General features: G+C 32.3%; 1 protein-coding gene across 2 annotated transcripts in view; it reads right to left on the bottom strand.

The window, feature by feature from the left end:
- pps (protein partner of snf) overlaps positions 1 to 14,303 on the bottom strand; it is a 285,519-nt gene that overhangs the window by 141,255 nt on the left and 129,961 nt on the right. The gene's annotated exons all lie outside the window — the stretch shown is intronic.

Here is a 14,303-nt window from a genome sequence, read left to right as displayed (position 1 = left end):
AATTTCAAGATATGTATCGCACTACTGTACATCAAATCGTCTACCATCTAAGCGCTATTATTTTTTATCTTTGAAACTCCATAGTTTAAGATATTCAACGCTGAAACACGCTGCAATCAGAACCTACACCAAGTTTTCATGTTAGAAAAGTTCACATTACCTTAACGAGACAAAAATCTCATAAAATTTTCATCTACGGTTAAAACCTTACTGCCTCAATATGAGTATATATTTGTGTCCCACTAGAAGTCCCTATCGCAATTCATTTAAAAATTATAATGTTAATTATTTAAATAATCAAGATACATTTTTTTTAACTTTAATTTTAAAATTTTGAGCTTCAAATTAATAAAGAATCAATTTATTATATATGTAGACCAAAAGATTGAAAAAAGGTTAACAAAAGCTGTCTCAGAATATCTACCTCCACCTTAGTCGTTGTATGTTGTATGAAAGTAAACGGAGAAAAATTCTGAACTTTTACAGCCTTAATAAGTACTAGACTCTGACAGCTCCAGTGTATTAGACTTTTAGCGTTCAAAAAATTGAACTTTGAGAGTACACAACAGCTTGAACTGTTGAGTTACAAACATTGCTTTCTATAGAGTTCAATATTTGTATTCATACGGTACGGCACTGCGGCGAGCTGTGAGAGCCCAAGAAGTGTGGCACTACAGCTCGATTGCTTGAATTATTAGACATCGATCGCAAGAGCTCAGCTTACTACAACTTGCATCACCTTTTGCAAATAAAGCACAAGTACAATATGCCAGAAACCGTCATAGTTTATAATGTTGACGATAAAAAAGTACATTTCTGCACGATGAGAAAAGTTTACGAAATAAATAAAGATGCGCATTATTTTGTACATGCAATGATATAAGATTTCAATACCACTTTCTAGTATTTGAGGTTCTAATTTATAGAAAATCAAAAGCAATGTACGATGCAAAAATGTTACCTAAATTCTATTCATGTCTAGAAGTCTAAATCCACAAAAATTATTATGATACGTCAAGATAAAATATTTAAGTTTATGTTCTATGATGCTTTTGCTAGTAGAAAAAAGAGTATATATTGTTAACGTTCACAAAATTTTACAATGAAACTGTACACAAAATGGTAATTAGAGCATGACTTGATTAATAATTCGTGTACAGTTTTATTGTTGATTATACGACCATGGAGCAAGTGTGTGGATGATTTACCTTTACATTAGTTCTTACAATTTGTTAAGTGTGCATTTTTTTAGAACTCTTATCGAACTATTTTATTAACAGCATACTGTTGGCAATTTTTTATACATACATACACACACGCGCGCGCGGGCATGTGATAGTGCGCGTGCGTGAGTGTGAGCGAATATTTGTATACGTATACGTTACAAGCGCTCAGGGTGTGCTTAAGCGATAGCAGTCTGACAGTACAAACGATCAAGCTGTGGCGCCGAATGTACAAAATACCTAACCGATATGTACACAATTCCTAATAATTTTAAACAGACGTTTACAACTTGTATTTGATGGCTGTTGCCGTAAAAAAGTGATGCAGATACGACGAAAACATATTTATTTAATCAAAAAGTTTACATTTAACGTGAAAATTTATTCACTTTTCTCAGAAATTTGAGAATAAAAAGACGCTTAATTATCTGCGTCAGTTCTTCACTGTGAAGATTTACTGATAATCGATGAAATGTTTTTTTGCTCTACCTCAATTTTTGTGGAAACTATGTCTATGTAAAAAGCACGTGTGATAAGCGTGATATTCAAATTTATTACTGGCTTCTTGAAGAAGATCAATGGTTTTATGAAAGAAAGGGGTCAAAAGAGTTACCATAAGACTGTATAATAATTCAGTCAAAACTTCTATTTTATCAAAAATAGTATTCGTGCCAATTTTGTCAGTACATTAAAAAACGACAATGATGTATTAATACTTAAAAAAAATAAGTTTAGTTAATCATCAAAGTAAAATAGAGTTAATGATTTCTCTTTGCAGAGTAACAAATATCAAAAAATCGAAAAAGGCATTAAATCTTTTTCTTCGGAAAATTTAAATGTCAAACAATTTTTGAACAAGTTGTCACGAGAAACCATGCTACAGAAAAAAACACTGACGTAAAAATAAATGTTGGTTTTTAAATTTTATTTAAACAGTTTTAATTATTTACAATCGATTACCTGAATGAGGAAATCAATTTTTACAATTTTTATCGATTTCTGAGTTAAAAAACAATTTTTCAAACATTTATTTTTATTTGTAATAAAAATTGTCTAATTAATACTGTAACAATGATACAGTAATCAAGATTCAATTAAATATGTAGTCACGTCCAAACTTCTAACTGAAGGGCGAAACCCAAAGATTTGTTCTATAAATAGATAAATATAATTTTTGTTCGTCGGAAACAAGCCGTCAGCCCAAAGGCCTTAATTGCTCTTACTTACAGTATATTTTTCTTATACATCGTTGACTCAGCATTGTGGTGTTAGGTTTCATCAAACGGCATGTATGGAATGGTGTTAATGTATTGTACGCCAAGCTGACCTTGACTTACTGTTTGAATTTCTATCTTGTTTAATGTAGCAGTAGCGTATTTTATTCATCCCAGTATCTCATTCTTGTAAAAGTCTTTGTCACACATTGTCTGCTTATTTTTTCATGGTATTTTATTTATTTATCAGCTAATATTATATTTTAATCGATTAAAACTTTAAATGTTAAGATTTTTTAATTAAAAAAAATTAATATAATAAAAAACCTATCAATTTTTACGAATAACATAAATCATAAATTTTCTAGCTCACATTTACAGAATTGAATCAATTAATAGTTTTTCTCAACTAAACTTACTACCATGATCGTTGGTTAGCCACAGCTTGCGCGTACGCAGTCGCAAGATTTTACAAGGTTGACCACAACAATGATTCTTATCCTACACGGGAGCACTCGTGGCGATGATGATAAATAGGCTGCTGCTTTTAACGTTAGAACCTAAGTCAGCTGTCCTTTTTTTCTTGTTCTTGAATGGATGTTATAAGATGAGCGCTTTATAAGATTGTTTGAAAGTTTCACGCATAGTTGAAGTTTTGTAATGGTAGCTTATTTTAAAAGGAGTAAGTTATACGTCACGCAATTGCAGAAACAGGTATACAGCTGGAAGTTTTAATATCGCCAAGTAATTTTAGAACGGAACTAGGTGTTTCTAAGTAATAAATATTAACTACATGACATGGAATGTCACACGCTTCCCCCCCTCAACTGATTTAACAATTATAGGAGCGAAAACAGTTGAATCTATTCAAGAACTCAATTTCTTTTTTTTTAATGTGTAGTAATGGTAATCAAATAAATTAAATCAAGAAATAGTACACGAAAACTATGTATTCTTGTAAACCAATACAATTTTTGGTACTATGGAATCTTATTCCTTGAGGTTTTGCTATTGCTAATCTTTCGTGCTGAATTCATTGAGATGATGTGCTACAGTAGTAAATGTAGAATGGTCTGCAAGTTGAAAGTGGCGACTTAATGGTCACGATTTTTGCTTAACTTGGTAGAAATGATGTTTGCAGTTAACTGTATCCTGGTTTATGTAATAAGGCGGTATAAAGTTGTTAGTCAATTCTTTATACTTTTTCTTTCATAAGGCATTACATAGTATGATGGTTGCACCTGTAACTGGAGTAGACGATATGGTTGGTATACATTCATTATCTAGAGCGAATTGGTGACAGATAGGTCGCTGGGTGGGTTAATTATCTGTAATGTTAAGTTATTAGGGTTACTGTTTACTTAGCTTCTCAATCATAGTTTTGATTGGTAGTGTTGTGCTGTAAGCGAGGATGCTTTGCATTTTACGAAGTATCCTAATGCTGTTCATGTTTTATGCGACATTACTGCGGGATCCATAACGCTTCATCGAAATGAAGTGACAAGAAATATGCATTGTTGACAATACGATTTTATTATATTGTTGTTGTTCCTGGATGAAATTGAGATTTAACTCTCTTAATCTTTTTTTAATACTCTATTAATTAATCTTTGTCACAATTTCACACTACACTAGTGCTAACTAAGGGTGGTAAAAAATAAGTACCTGGAAATACATTTTCCCAATTTGAAATCTTCTGTTGATGGTCTCGCAATTACGTATGACTTGTTTTGTGCTAAGGTATATGTTTTATTAAATATAATAAAAGAACACAATTTTAGCGAGTTGTATACATAAGCTTATAAAAATTGTTTTCGAAACTTTATTTCATTATTATACAGGTTTTCATAAATATGTATTAAAAATTTAGATATATATTGGTAATAAATCTTTGACATTGCTTACATTTAATTATTGTAAAATGTTGTTAAATTTCAGAAATCAATTAACTGATATTTATTTATTGATATTTTAACTACTAAAATTATTTTCTTGCAAATTTGTTGTAAAAGTCAATATGGTTGATTCTTATTATTGATTTAACTTATAATTATTTATACGGAATAAATTTATGATAAACACAGATTTTTAATAATGATCACACGGTAAAAATTAATATAAGCTCATTGTGTTGTCATTACTGAAACGTAAAATCAAAAAATTTTACGGCTTTTAGAATGATGTAGTAAAAGTGCTTAAGAAGCAGATAATTTTTTTTTGTTAGCACACTAAAATTAAGAGAAGTCTCATAAGGAAAGCATTATTCGGAACAGCTCCTTACTTTATCTAAATGTTTAGTAATTGTTTATTCATTTTTTACTTTTAGTGTAATATTATTATGTTTATTTATATTGGCGATTTTAAAAATTCTATTATAATATTTATCGAATTTTTCATTTGGAGGTTGTTTCATTGTTTAAGTTTTCATACCAACTTCTAAATTCTAACATCCAGCATGTATATCATAGTTTTTCTTACTTTTACGATTGTATTTCATGGGGTCATCACGAGCTTTTTCTTGCATGATTTGGTGGACGTCCCTTACTGCCGTATACTAATTGATATGGTGTGAATCTGGTAGCTGTATGCTGTGATGTATTGTATCCATGTAAAGCAAAAAGTAACAGCTTATCTTAATCATGTTTAGTTGTAGTTTTTGTTCTTAAAAATCTTGCAAGCATGATATGGCTACATTCTAGTGAGCCTTTAGATTGGGGACGGTTAGGTGTAGTGGTCCTAAGGTTGAAACGAAAAACTTGAGCTTAATTTGTTAGTATTTTATTTTAAAAACTTCCATTATCACGAAGTTCTATTTTAGGCACTCTATACAAAGATATAAAGTGTCTTGCCAAAGCGTCTGCGACTGTGATTGTTCAAAAGTCTGGTATAGCTACTGCTACACAGTATTTTACAAATAAACATTGTATAGTTAATATACATTTATTTCCAGATGTTTTTGCTAACGGTCCTAGAGTATCGATGGCTATTTTTGAGAAAAATTAAGCTGGAGTATCAGTTATTATCATAGGTTTTTATGTTTTTCTTCCACATTAATTTTTGTTCTTGGCAACTTTTGCATTTTTTTACAAATTAAAAAAAATCTTTTCTTACACCTATCCAGTAATGCAATTCTCATATTCTTCTGTAAATTTTGTTTATGCCCCCTTACCCACCGAAAGGACTGTTGTGGCATTCCATTAATTTTTGTTGTCTCACTTCGTTTGATCAATAAGCACATTCACCAAAACATATAGTTATTTTGATGTTTACGTGACTGAGTTTTTTACGAATTGCTTTAGGCGATATTTTACTGGGCCAATTGTTGGTTATTTCACTCTTCTTAGATACTCTTAATGTTTCTACATTCTTATTTTCTATTGCCATGGCTAAACCTACTAAACAGTAGTGAAGATCTTTAGGCAATATTTCATCTCCTCTTTCTTTGATAATCAAATAGAATACACATTTATTTATAAATAAGTGGTCGTTATTACTGCGCCTACTAGTGGTTGTATTTTATTTAATTCATGTTTTAAATTATAATTCAAATATAATAGTTACTTATTGTTAGTAGAATTAAGTATTAAGTCGGCCAAGATAAACGTTGCAATATTGTCTTTTGTGTGTGTTGAACATTCTTATGTACTTAATTTTACAAGGTAATCCATTCTTGTTCCTATTAAAGGTCTAATGATAGTGCTTACTCCATGAGTTGTAGGTCATTGCGTTAGGCATTCCATTACCGTTGTAACATTTTGAATGCAGTTGTGGATCGTGTCAACGGTGTCAAGTTACTCTGCTTTGGAGAGTTAAATTTTTTTACATGTGTCTCGCTGGTAAGCACTTGAACGAAAAAGTGTATCGGGTATACTACCAACCATTTTTTCTTCCACTCTGGCATCTTTACTATCTTCTTTTTCAAAAGCAGTAACATAAGGTCTTTTTATACAATATCTTCTATGACCGTAGATATAGCTTTGGAGCGTCTTATAGGTGAGTTTTATTTTATCAGAAAGCTTCTTCTATAGAATTTTCAGAGTTTTTTGAATAGTCTAGTGGAAAATTAGATGAATGTTTGAATTTTAAAGATTTGCTTTATTCGACTTCGGTTCGCGATTTTCTATTGTTCTCATTGTATTTATCAGTTTTGGTGGTATGTGGTAATTCCATTATAAAGAGGGGTCAGCAAGATTCGTATTTTGCAAACGGTAGTGAATAGTGATAGTTATGGGTTTAATTAAAAAGCCGGTGTTTAAATCAACATAAGTTTATTACAGCAAGAATAGGAATACAAGGTATGATGTAGCTATTTCGGCACTGTGCTCGCTACGGCTACCTGACTCACTGGAGCGCGCGCCGCAACGCTCCGCTTTATTACGCACATCACAACGAGATAAAATTTAGATACATTACACAAACTATTATTTGCAGGAGATTTTTTATTATTATTTTCATTAAGGATGCTTTTCTAAGACGTTTATCAGATGATCTGCGAGCAATGTATTGCAGTTTGGGACTTCGTTTTATTTTAGCAAAAATTTTATCTTCTGATATATTTGATGAGTCAGTGTCAAACTTAAATTTTACCAATTTTTAAGGCACAGTTTCAATTGTTTTATTGGTAGAAATTCTGGCGGTGGTCGTGCTTAAGGGTTACATTTTTTTTTTCACTCTTTTTAAGAAATAAAGTAATTTCTTTCGCATTAATTGAGAGTGCAAGACATGTATGCTACAGGGTAGTCTTTTTTAGGTTTTCCTTGGTTTAAAACAGCACCAAGAGCTTAATTGGATGAGTCAGTAGTTGAAATAAAAGGTTTATCGAGATCAACACACTCAAATGCTAGGGCTTTGCACAGGTCTAACTAGTTTTTCAAATTTTCTTCCTGACTTCAAGTCCATTTGAATTTTCAATTTTTCCGTAATAACAGAGTTAACAGTTCTGCGATTTATATATGCATAGGATAAATTATAAATTTTCAAATTCCAATTCACAATGTTTTAACAATTTATAGTTTTTCGTAACTTAACTTACTACCATAATGGTTGGTAAGCCACTGCTCGCGCGTATGCAGTCGCAAGATCTTACAAGATTGACCGCAACAATGATTCTCATCCTACAATGAGTACTTGTGCCGATGATGATAATTGGGCTGCTGCTTTGAACGTTAGAACCTTAGTCAGCAGTCCTTATTTTCTTGTTTCTCTTTTATTTACCTTTTTGACAAGTCTACAGTGGCCTAGTTTATTTGAGCTTTTCTCACACAGCTTAGTCACCAAACTACGTTTTAAGTGTGCTGAAAATGTACGCTTTTAATACGCAGCTTAATCACCCAATTAAATCTTGTATCTGCTTAAGAGACGCAACAGAACTCACTCTCCAACCTTAGAGCTACTTTAGAGCACTTGATGAAAGAGATAGGTAAATATTGGTATGTGTAAAGAGTTTTCATACTCTAATATTCAAGGAGGACACGTCAGGTTTGGGATCCAAAAGATCAATCAGAGCTTAACCCAATTACTCTTGATTCACAAAAGCACAAAGGTGGTGCAATAGTAACACAGTAATTAATGGTTAAAACTGCTGATCTCTCGGATTTTTCATTTGGTACAAGTTGCTGTCAAAATTGTGTACGATATTTGTTGTGGATTATACGCAAAAATAAATTTTGGAATTGTTGATTCTTCACATTCTTAGATGTAGTAGTAAGAATTGATATTGTAAGATGAGCGCCTTATAAGATAATTTGGAGGTAGCACACTTAGTTCAAGTTTCGCGACGGCAGATCGTTTCAAAAGAAGTAAGTTATACGTCACGCGATTGCAGAAGCAGATATACAGCTCGATGTTTAATGATCGTCAAGCATGCGCTTTTTATGATTTTAGAGCAGAACTAAGTGTTTTGAATTAATAAATATTAAGTACATGACAAGGGATGTGACAATGTATAGAAATAATTAAAATCTTACGCTACTAGTGTTTACTATTTGACTTAATAAATAAATAAACGTAAATATGTAAACAAACTACTATCAGGCTAAAAAGACCACCTCTATGCCATCATTAACTATCATAAAATGTACCTACAACATACGAGAGGCCATTTTTATGATTAAATTTAATGAATAATAATTAAAACGCTTTACAAATCCGTCGATAACTAATGCTATGCGATTAATTTAATATCAATATTAAAACTAAGAGCTTTGTAACTTATGGGTAATGTTTATATTTACCAACATGAGTTTATAATGATTAAGAGTGATACAGTGATAGGTCTTGTGGTATTAAAAGGCCTGAATTTCTATGAAAATTTTGTCTCTACGGGTCAATACTACTAGGTGTTGCATGAGTCTCGAGACCCATTATTTTATAGACTTGCCTTGTAATTAAAAAGTATCAGTTAACAGAAAAAAAATCGTTTGTTAAAGGCATTTACTATGTCGGCCAGAGTTTCTACTTTTCTAAGTATCTATTTTAAGTAAATTACTGTTTATAAATAATTTGACAGTTGTTTTCATATAAAACAACAAAAAGATCCTAAAAGCCGGTACTTTTAGGAATTTTAGAAGCGTACAATTTACTGCATTTTATTACAAATTAAAAACGGAAACTTTCACCTCAAAATATTTAAAGAGTAACTCGAAGAAGACAAAGGTGCATATAATATTAAATGTAACTTTTCTTAACAAGTAATGCTCTGAATGAACTAAAATTTAAACAAGACTTATAAAATCATAAGATGAACGCGGGTGTTTTCATGGTTCTTGTAAATATACGGTTTAAAAACTTTAGTTTAATCTCCACCAGTAATTCATTATCTTTGAATTTGTACATGTCCAATAAGTTCATTTTAAAATTGAATTTTCACAAAAATTACGAGAAGACCTGCATTTGTCTCATTATTTAACAAGTGCTGTTCGAATGTCAGGTTATTTATTGTATTAATTATTAAGAAAAGTTACATTTTATAGAATATACACTTCATTACTCTTTTAGAATCTCTTTAATAATGTTGTGATGTCACTTCTCCCTTTTAATTCGTAACCAATTAAAATTAAATTTCGCTTGATTTATTCGTTGAAGTACGAGCTTGGCAGTATTCTAATAAATCATCCAAGCGCTGTAGTTATTAGTTAGGCAGAAACTCTTGGCTACGTACTGTATGATCTTTAATCATAAGTATGTGTATTTCAATATCCCCCGTCTTAGCTTTACCTAAGATTTAATGTAATTAAATATTAAAAATTTTGCATCCATACTTGACACTTCTCGAAATGAAACAAATTTTAACGAAGCGGTTAAAACTTTAAATAGGAGTGTAGGTTAACAAAATGTTTGTGTAGGATTCGTACATTCGTTGTCAGTGAATAATAAGCTACAAAATGTGAAGGAAAAGTATCACACGTTCCTTACGCTAGTTATTGAAAATCTTAAGTTGTTAAAAAAAATTAACTAAATTTAAAGTCTCATGCCGTTCAAGTTACAACGCCATGAATCACATCATTGGAAGATTCTAAGTAGACGTCAGGATATTCTGATTAGAAGTTAATCTTAATTTCTGTGTTGACCAAAGAATTTTTGGTGGCTCTTCTACAATTATCGACAGAGAATAATTTGAGAGGACAATTTTCCGAGGAACCTAAAAAACAATAAGATCTGGTTTGTGTCTAGCTAAAGTTGATAGGACTTGGACCAAAACTTGATTGGCTGGGACTAAATTTTTTGGGCATTTCAAACAATGTTAGCAATAAATTCCAAAAAAAAAAACAACATTTTCCGTACATGGGGAGATTTACGTCAATTGTCCCAGCACGTCGAACAGGCATAAGAACTAGTGATTTTTATCTTTTTTTTTAACTACAGAAAAGCAGCAATAAAATTGTGCAAGAGTTGAAATTGACGTATTTTTGCCTCATCTTTTCAATCAACAAATTGGATTTTTTTGAAATTGACTTTTTAACCTTAAAAAATAAAAAACAAAAGAGAACAGGAATTTATCTCGAATAGTCTCTTTTTTTTTTTTTTTTTTTTTTTTATCGTTTCAACCAAAAGATCGTGCAACTTAACAAAAAAAATTGACTATTTCAACTCTGTACTTTAGATTTACAACTATGATAATATAACTAATACGAAATAAACTGTGCGTGGTTTGTATGGTAAAATGCACGCGCAAGCTCATCGCGCGCTTGCACTTCACTGGCGGGTGCAGATCAGTAATCGGTAACAACAGAGCTTGCTTGGTTACACATACGCTTGTATGTATACGTGAGAATAAGTGGTGCGACTCAACCTACGAATATTTGTTTCAATTTTTTCCTCAGTTTAAATGCGTATTTAGTTCCTACATAGCCTTATTTCTCTAGACAAAATAATTATTGCATAGAAAATGGACATCAGTATGTAGTGACCCTTCAGGTAAGGAAAATTATAGAATTACGATTAATCTGAGAAAGTTTCCGAAATCTTCTCAAGATATGTTTTGCTCGTGTGCGCATTTTAATGGCAGGTGCATAGTTTATGGCACGTTAACTGGGGATTATAGATAATGTGTATTGTTACTTTGTGTCATTAAAATAGGATGGGAAGTAACATCGAAAAGGGACTGTGTAGCACTAATGGCAGTAACTCGTAGCAGTATACAACAGTGCATGTAAATAGCTTTTTGAATTCATACGTTTAGTGGGTCATGACGTTGTTGTAGCATCAGTTAGTATCCCCGTTAAATATATTTATGGTTTGGATTGACTCAGCTGGCAAGCCGAATTATAGCGCTAATGCCTTACGAAAATTTTTTCAGTTAGTCTTTTGTTTTAATTTATAAATACCTGATTACGTTCATTAAAATAACACAATAAAAATATTATCTGGAGATGCACTCGCTTGCCAACGATTTGACAGATAAAAAATCTTTGATTTCGGGCATCAATAGGCTAATGTCATCACGCTCAGAAAACTCTTCGACTAAAGTTTTTGTTTCCTTGGCCAGAACTTGAGCTCACTGCTTGTCAGGAAATGTAAAAATTTTATTTCCGGAAACCAGTTCTTTGACCAGTCTTCCTTAGAGTTCAGTACAAGAAAGTGTTTCCATGGCTTATAGTGTCAAGAGCTTTAAATTTATTCTTCATTTGTTTTATAATAGTGACCCCAGGTATGTAAAAATCATCATCAGACTCATCCGATACATTACTGCGATCAATCGAAAATTAAATATTATTTCACCTTCTTTCGTAAAGATCTTTTTAACACGTATTACTTATTTCATTTTTAGAGAGCACTGATGGAAATATATCTCGAAAAGATTATGGAAACTTTTTTAGATTAGTCATAATTTTATGATTTTTCTTACATCAAGGGTTACAACATGCTAATGTCCATTTTCTATGCATGATGTAAACAGAATAATTATTTTTTCTAGAAAAACAAAGCTGTACAATAATAAAAAACGCATTTAAATAGGAAAGAAAATCAAAACAAATATTCATAGGTCCAGTCGCATCACTTGTGCTCACGTATATATGTAAACGTACACTGAGAGGACGTTGGTGACGCTGAAGCGCCAACTGTAGTTAAAATAGCATACTAACGTCGTGGTACGCACGCTTCACCAATTTTGGAAGCGCTCCGCTCCTAAACGGTAGGGCATGTGCACCAACACGCGGGTCAAGACCTATACCTTTTTGTTCGCACAGAGCCTACGCCAAATAAGATAAAGGACTCGTACTTACGCCTTAGTGCTTGTACTTTCCGATTTTTTACACAATTACACTCTTATTTAGGTGAAGTATTTGCGGTGCGTCTCTAATGATATTGTACATATAGAAGCACATATATAATGGGCTATATAACCTTGTATAATTTGTGAGTAAGAACACGGGGTTCCATCGATTGATTTTAATTAAAAATGGCTTTTTCTTTTTAATCAGAAGCTCATAACTGCAGAAGCAAAACAAGTTTTTTTTATCGTTTTTTTTTTTAAATAAATTTTTTAGATCTTAAGGTGGCTCCCTACCGCTACATAGCACACAATGTATATGGATTTATCAAAATGCCTGATTAAATACAATAATAAAGAGATAGTATAATATGGAATAGGGGTACTTGTGAAGACAAAGAAAAATTATTTCCTAAAATTAACAATATGAAATTTAAGTAAAATCAGTAATTTTAGAATCATGCTTACAAAAGACAGGAATCATTTTCATTTTTCATCTGATTTCAATTTTGATTCAGCTTGTTCTACTCCTAACATAAGGTGCTACAAACAATTGCATCTATGTCAATACGCATTAAATATTTTAAAAAATTTCTTATGATGATCTTATACTAAATTTTTGAAACAGCACTAAAAAGCTTTTAAAAATTACAACTGAATACAAAATTAAAAATGTTCCTGTGTTTTTTAAATGCAATGGTAAAATTTAGATCTGTACACAAATGCAAAATAGTAAATTTTATAAAGTAATTCTTTTCAATCTTATAAATTACTCTTCTCTCGTATTATACGGTACATTTTTCATTGTATTACAACAGCTACATTAACAATTAAAAAATTTGTACTATTTAGTGGTTGGGAGATACCTTAAGTGTTTTTAGATGCATAATTTAGAAAATTATAATATAATAAAACAAATGTTCTTAAAAAAAAAAAAAAATCAAATCATAAATTTATAATATTTCAGTATGATTAAAATCTTACTAATATATAAAGCAAAGTCGCTAAAACCTTTGTAATCGCTAACCGCGAAAACTACTGAACCGATTTTGTTGAAATTTTGCACACTGATTCGTGATACTTCCTAGATGGTTTTAGTATAGTTTTTATCTTAAAAAATTTGATAACAATAGCAATAAATGAGCTCAAAGTTTTGCAAAAATACGCCAGCTTTTCACTTTAGTTCAGTAAAATCCGCTAGGTGGCGTCGACATAAAATCGAAGCTACCTGCAACATAATTAAATAAGTGTGGTTATAATAGGCCGGAGCGTATCGATAGTGGTATAGTCGAGCTTCGGAAGCTCATCAAGCTGATCAGAAAACGCCGGTGATACTCCTGCAGCTGGATATCCCAGTTACGGACGACACTCTTCTCTAAGGGGGCAGGGACCTAAGTGTCCCTTCACCCTGAATCTCAACGAGTGCAATCAAAGGAAAATAAATTACTTCCAACCGATGCCATCTCTGCCAGAATTACCAGGAGACATATCTAGCCAGAGCACAATCTGCACCAACTCTTCAGAGTTGTGTGGCAGTCCCACCTTCCCACCTGGTGTAGTTAGAGAATTTGTGGCTACAAATGTAAGCAAGGGAAAACAGCTCTGAGGGGCACGGGAAGTCACAACGGCTACCTTTTTGGTCATCGCGTTCCCCAACGCGCTTACCCACATGTTTCCGTCTAAAGATGAGCAATTGAGCAGTTCGTTATCCGGGGAACGACCTAAGACGAGATATTCTTTGGTCAGCGGCGTACCTCCCTCCATCACAGTCTTCGTACATCGAGACTCCCAGGGTAAGAATCAAGCAACCCGTAGCCAGCTCTTCATCATCAGGAATAATAATAAAGAATAGCCTGGAAGTTTCACCACTGGCGCTTTTTAGGGCCATTAAAAGTATTTACGTTCCCTACTTAACCATCAATTTTATCGGTTCTTTTTAGGGGCCACCTAAGTCTAAACTACCTTGCCAACAAATACATTTTTATTACCATTTCCGGAAGCGATTCGTCAACTAAAAGACTATATTAACTAAAGACGGGCACTATTAAACAAAGTCAGCTATTCACTGGCAGACGTCACCTGCGGAGTTGTTCTTCGCAAGGCTGGGAAACCCGGTGACCGACGACTCTATATTACCTTCTTGACTCTAAGCAT

Source organism: Copidosoma floridanum, unplaced genomic scaffold (genome assembly GCF_036245765.1).
Source record: "Copidosoma floridanum isolate Cflo_tuat_1 unplaced genomic scaffold, Cflo_Japanese_pri ptg000005l, whole genome shotgun sequence".
Lineage (NCBI taxonomy): Eukaryota > Metazoa > Arthropoda > Insecta > Hymenoptera > Encyrtidae > Copidosoma > Copidosoma floridanum.
Note: the sequence above shows the minus strand (reverse complement) of the source record. Positions and strands in the feature narration are given on the sequence as shown.